Source organism: Triticum urartu, chromosome 1A (assembly GCF_056163025.1).
Source record: "Triticum urartu cultivar PI428250 chromosome 1A, HENAU_Tu73, whole genome shotgun sequence".
NCBI lineage: Eukaryota > Viridiplantae > Streptophyta > Magnoliopsida > Poales > Poaceae > Triticum > Triticum urartu.
In genome coordinates this window covers 316189307-316195306 of record NC_141873.1, presented here as the reverse complement: position 1 = coordinate 316195306, position 6000 = coordinate 316189307, and positions in this window count along the sequence as shown.

Sequence of the window (6000 nt, the reverse complement as noted above, 5' to 3'; positions counted from 1 at the left end):
GGGCTTTCACTATATATATTAATAACCAAATAAGTAATTCCTCACCCGAATCGATCGACCGAGCCAGAAGTTCTCGCACCCCCACCGTTCACTTTTTTTTTACGGGATCCACCGCTCACCCCTTCGCACTCGTAAACTTTTCTCCGCCTCGATGTAATTTCTGGTTTAGCATGTGCGCGGACGGTTATTATTTTTAGTCGTGGGTTTAAGAGCTGGAACCCGGTCTCTGAAAGGGTCCATGGAGGGCGAAGCGGTGGCAGATCTCGGCGGTGAGCGGCCGGAAGTTCTGGGTGGCTCGCAAGGCAGAGGCGAGCGGATGGTAGCGTCGCGCAGCCTCTGGGCTTTGTGCGGTGTGGTGAGGACGAGCCCTTGTGTCCGTGCGGCGGGCGACCTCGTGCCCTCGTCGGCCGGCAGCATCCAGCGACGGTATGCTCGCCCCCTCCTCCATGTAGTCCAGCCATGAGGAACGACTCCCCGTCTCCACCTGCTCCACAAGGCCACAAGTCTACGACTATCCTCCTAACCTTGTTCAATCATCAAACGTAGAAGCCACACGGCCACACGGGTACGAAAAAAATCTCACAAGGGATCTTTCCATTCCAGATTAGCAATATTTGAGGACGTCTTTGATTATGTTTTCCTCTTTATTCTGGGAACCGCCTTTTGCTCAATTTGCTAGCTGATCTCCGCTATATACTCTGTTTTTGTTAGAAAGTTTGATGAGCAGATCCATGGTTAATTAATCTCAAGTAGGCTTATTCACCGCATTTACTTTTATTTGGTTTGAGCTAATTAGGCCTCTACCTAACCTTCTGTTGGCATCTTGAATTTTTTTTATGCACACCTTCAACAATTTATGACATGCCAATGTCGAGTTAGCTCCAACAGTCCCCTCACAGATTGTTGGATAAACTAGCAATTGTATGAAACAAATTAAAAACAACAGAAAAATCAGTGCACTTCTTTTCGGTCAATCAATAGTAGCTGGTAATAGCTGAATCTGAGAACATGGGGGTAAGTCTGTCAGGTAGTGTTCTTAATTAACCTACTTTTCCCTTTTGTCATGTCACTGGACACTGTTTACAACAAGCTAGCTATCTATATAAGAAAATCCGGCTACATATTTGTATAATAAAATTTAGCAGGTCTGCATAAATCTTTTAACAATACTAAGAGATGGTAGACATTTCACATGTTTTGAGGCTGGCCATTGATTTGGACTTGCTGAAGTCTCCCCCTGATACTGTCAGCGTACTGCAGAACTTCGAGGGTGTGTGGGGATAGGGACTGCCCTTTGGTAATTAATACTCCCTCCGTAACATAATATAAGACATTTTTGACACATGATACGGAGGGAGTAATATGTAAGGTATAACAATAGAGTCGTCAAATCCTTTCTATGGATCGCAATAGGTTCCACCCTTTCATAGATAGAAAATTTTCTTGGAAAGATCACCATACTTAATTCATGTACAAATTAATACCTCTGTTTCAAAAGAAGTGTCTCAACCTTAGTACAACTTTAGTAAAAAGTTGAGACACTCATTTTGGACGGAGGGATGAAGTTATGATTTTTGTGGTCCCTTTGCCCTATCACCTTAGTTGGTGAGAAAAAACAAGCAGGATATATTGACTGTAAAAGCAAGCCTGAAGCTGGATACTACCATCACCATTTTAGTATTGGAAATAGTATGATGAGAATTTCTGAATTCCGCTTGCGTATATAACAAGTTCTGTAGTATTTGTGATGTCGATCATCTCTTCTGTATAATTAGTCACGGTATTTGGTTTATGATGCACTGAAATGGAAGTTGGGCTTACGAGATCTACTCTATGTGTTCGAAAACTCATATGTAGTCAACTTATTGAACATGGTATTAAGAAACAGAAGCAACCATAGATAAAACACAAAGCATGTAGCATGGTTAGAGTGTTTTTTTGGTAATGCAGCATGTTTGGAGTTGATACTGCTAGTTATAGTACCATTGGAAAAGTTGCACCTCTCACCCTATCGTATTTTGTAATTTGCTCTTTTAAAATTATCTGGATCGTCAGAAAATGTTCCATTATATATCATTTGATTGGGTTGCACTATATGAGATATTATTGTGCTAGATCATTAAGATTTTCTGTTTTGTCTCTCACACTAAATTTATCTTAAATGAGTGTTTTGTTTCTTGTAACCAAAGATCCATAATAGATGATTGATAGTGATAAAGCTAGGGCTGATTCAAATAAGAAAAGTACAAAGACACAAGGCATGTTTTGCTGTTGGTCCTGCAATTACTATTGTTTGCATGTTTAAGAGATCCAAAGTGACACCTGCTATGAATCTATGGAATACTAGGACATGTCAGCTTTTGAGGTGCTTTGATCTAAACTTTAATTAGCTGCAATATTTGATTCTTGCAATTTGCGATATATAACTTTATCTTCCATATATGAATGCAACCAACTATTATATATTGAACTGAATGCATACTTAAAAACATATTTATTTGTCTGTGGTGCCTTAAATATACATTCCATACATGTTTTGTCTCCTTTTGAAAATGATTAAACTGTCACAACTTTTTAGAGCAATCTCTGGGCTCCCCTTTACTTTCAAAATATTGTAAAATATATGTGATTTTTAGTCTCTTTTACAGTACCTTCTATTGTGACCCTTTGTATTTATCGAAGTAAATAATTTATCCTCTCTCTCTCTGCCTTTTCTTTTTTGCTTTTCAGAGTGATGAACATTACGGAACTACTTCCAGTATGGTCAACAATATGCATATACGAGGGAGTCCAGGTTCTGCAAGAGATACAATGCTCTTCATTCAAATTGATGGAGAACAACAGCACAAAAGCATCTCACCCTTCCAGGCGGAAGCGCGCTAGCTCTTCAGGTAGCCGCTCGAATCGCCACCACCATTACAAGTGGCCAGATCATTCTTCCTGACATATAACCAGACTCTAGCACAGGCAACAGCTTCCAATGATCTTCGCCATATTCCTGGACAATGGGAAATAAGGAGTCATTTTTAAGATTTCCTTTCTGCGACGAGCCATACTCAAACATAGGTTATTTACATTCCTAGAAAGTTCAATGTCAGGGAACATAATTGCCCAGGACAGCCTCATCTCTCAGATTCTAGTGATAGCTCAAAGTTGGCTCGTTGTAATGTAGCTCACTCAAGTGCTCAGTGCCCTATGCTTTTGTGGATATACTGCAGTCTGACCCAAGGCAGCTTCTTGCCTTTCCGTGGTGGCCACGCTGCAACTGAGTAGTGTTTTAAGGAGAAGTGTTCTTTTACAGGGACAAAGAGAAGTGTTTTAAATAGTCCTAGAGATCACTTGATGCTTGAAGTTCTCGTTCTCCTTGGGCTGAGCAGGAATCTGACCTGGTGCTGGAGCATCATCTCATTTAAGAGCAGCACGATGAGGATCCCTACTAGACAGGATGAACAAGAAAAGTAGCAGTACTAAGCAAGAAACGGAGTCATGGTTAGCTACAGTCAGGAGAGAGAAAATCTTGACTTCTGAACAAAAGATAAACGTAGGGCCACTGATTGTTTCAGCCCGTTTCATCGATCTATTAAAATATGTTTACTTACATTTTGCTAATATATAAAAAATTGTTAATGCCAGAATGCAGCCTTATCTCAATAGAAAAAAAAGAAACACATCCGCCATTTGTTGCCATAATTTTAAGTTGCAATCACCTTATTTCTTACGGTGGTGGTTTCGGTGTGCCTACCTTGCTTCCATGACGTAACTTTACAGGGCACAAGTGTGGTAATCTTACGTTGCTAGACTGTCTTACAGAACACTTCTACTCTGATGTAACCTTACATCGACTAAGATATGCTACACAGGTCGGCTGGGGTGAGGAAGTCCTCACCCAAGGTGACGAATAGCGCGACCCTATATGTTCTCAAATATATATATATATATATATATATATATATATATATATATATATGTTCTCAAAGGTATAACGGAAACAAGGGTGTGAGGTAAAGTAGAAAAAGAACTAAGAGCATCTCCAATATGCTTTTTTACATCTTAAAAAAATTCCAACTCCAACAGATGATGTATATTTGATGATGTAAAACTTCTACTCTAACAGATGATGTATTTGAAGATGTAAACTAGTTCAACTACTACAACATTTCAAACATAATTTAAACATAGCAAGTTCATTTGAAGCAAACATCATTCTAATTCAGACATAATTAAACATAGTTCAAACTACTACATCCATCGAACTACTACTACTACTCCTAGTCTACTCGTCGTCGCTCTCGAACTACTCCCAGAACTCGTCCTTGTTGGCATTGTCGTACCCGTCGGTCTTGCTCTTTGAGATTTTCTTCAGCGGTAGCGGCCGAGCTTCGAGAGGAGTGCTGGTGGCCGAGCGGCGAGAGCCGAGAGGTCGAATGCAGTGGCAGGAGCTCGAATGGCCGGTAGCACGGCTGTGAATCGGGCGGCGGATTGGCAGCGGCTGTGCGGCGTGAGAAGCTCGAGTTTGGTGGTGGAAAAGCGGCGGCGGGTGCGTGGCTCGAATCTGGCGGCGGTGGGGCATTGGGGGAGCTCAAATCGGGCGGCGGCGATTCGGCGATGGAACAACGGCCAATTTGGAGGCGTCCGGCGGCAGGAGCGGTGGAACCGGCGGTGGGGGCGGTGGAGAGGCCAGATCTGGCGTCGGGATGATGCGGCGTGGTGTGGTGGGCGGGTGTCATGGCGGCGGCTGGGTAGCAGGCGACAAGTAGAGAGGACGCGGTCGCACGGTGGGTAGGAAGGAAATGAAGTTAAGGTTGCCCGTTCGCGTGTGACTGCCATTTTACATCACCAGGGAGGTAGAGATGCAAATTTGCATGCATCTTCAAGTGTTGTGTTCTACATCACCTGAAGAAGGTGATACAATTTTTTTTTTGCACCTACATCATCTGTTGAAGCAGCGTTTTTAGGCCTCCGTGATGTAAAAATTAGTTATTTTATCTACACCATCTCTATTCTTATAAAAAAAATCGAGTTGGTGATGATGGTGTGCCTGTCATCTTGTAATATAGACCGTCCGATCTACATCTGACGGATAGAAAGCAAACTATGACAATTTTACAAAAAAAACCGCACCTCTCTCCACATTTATAGATAAGGCCTTGCTTCATTCATCCTTATCTCCCACAACCTCATTGCTGAGCAATTAAAAAAGGAAGTCTCTGAAACAATCTGGCATGGTGGCCGCTGTTGGCGTCGTCCATCCCCATGCCTCCGCCCAGTCCGACCACCAGTCACCACCATGCCCCACTCCTCACCTTATCTCTCATCTTTCTCGAGATATCATTTTTCCGATGAAATTCTCGAGATACCATTTTTTCGATAAAATTCTTGAGGTATCATTAGTTTTTACACATGAGATTACTCTTGCATGGGTCAATCACAACAGGTGTTTTATAAAAAATGCATCTTAATGTTCTGTGTAATGCACGGGCATCTTGCTAGTCTATTGAAAAGATGCTTTAATAGAAGAGGAAGGTGTAACCGTTAGGTCAAAGGTTGCGCTTCTTGGCCTGCTCAATAGCGTTCTCCACGAAGATTGTATTTTAGATATATATACCCTAGAGCTCCTCTTGAGTAAAGTATTCTCCACTGCCAGTATCTCAACCTTTGTATCCACCACAATGTTCGGTCTCCATCACTTTATCAATTTCATCAAATCCATCATCGTCAACTCCTTGTGACATGTTCATAGATTCATTATTTTCTTCTATCAGTCTCCTCTTAAATCTCCTCCCCAGCTGATGCTGCCCTCTGCCCGATGCACACAAGGTGTTCGAGAAAATGCTAGAGAGAGGAGGAAGAAGGTAGATGCTGACATATGGGTCCCATCTATATAACGATAAATATAACAATTAAAATAAATGGAGTTGACTTTCTTGCCACGTCAGCCCTGACAAGTGGGCCCCGTTTGTCATGGACACATTTAAATAGTTTAAACAGGCCATTATCCAA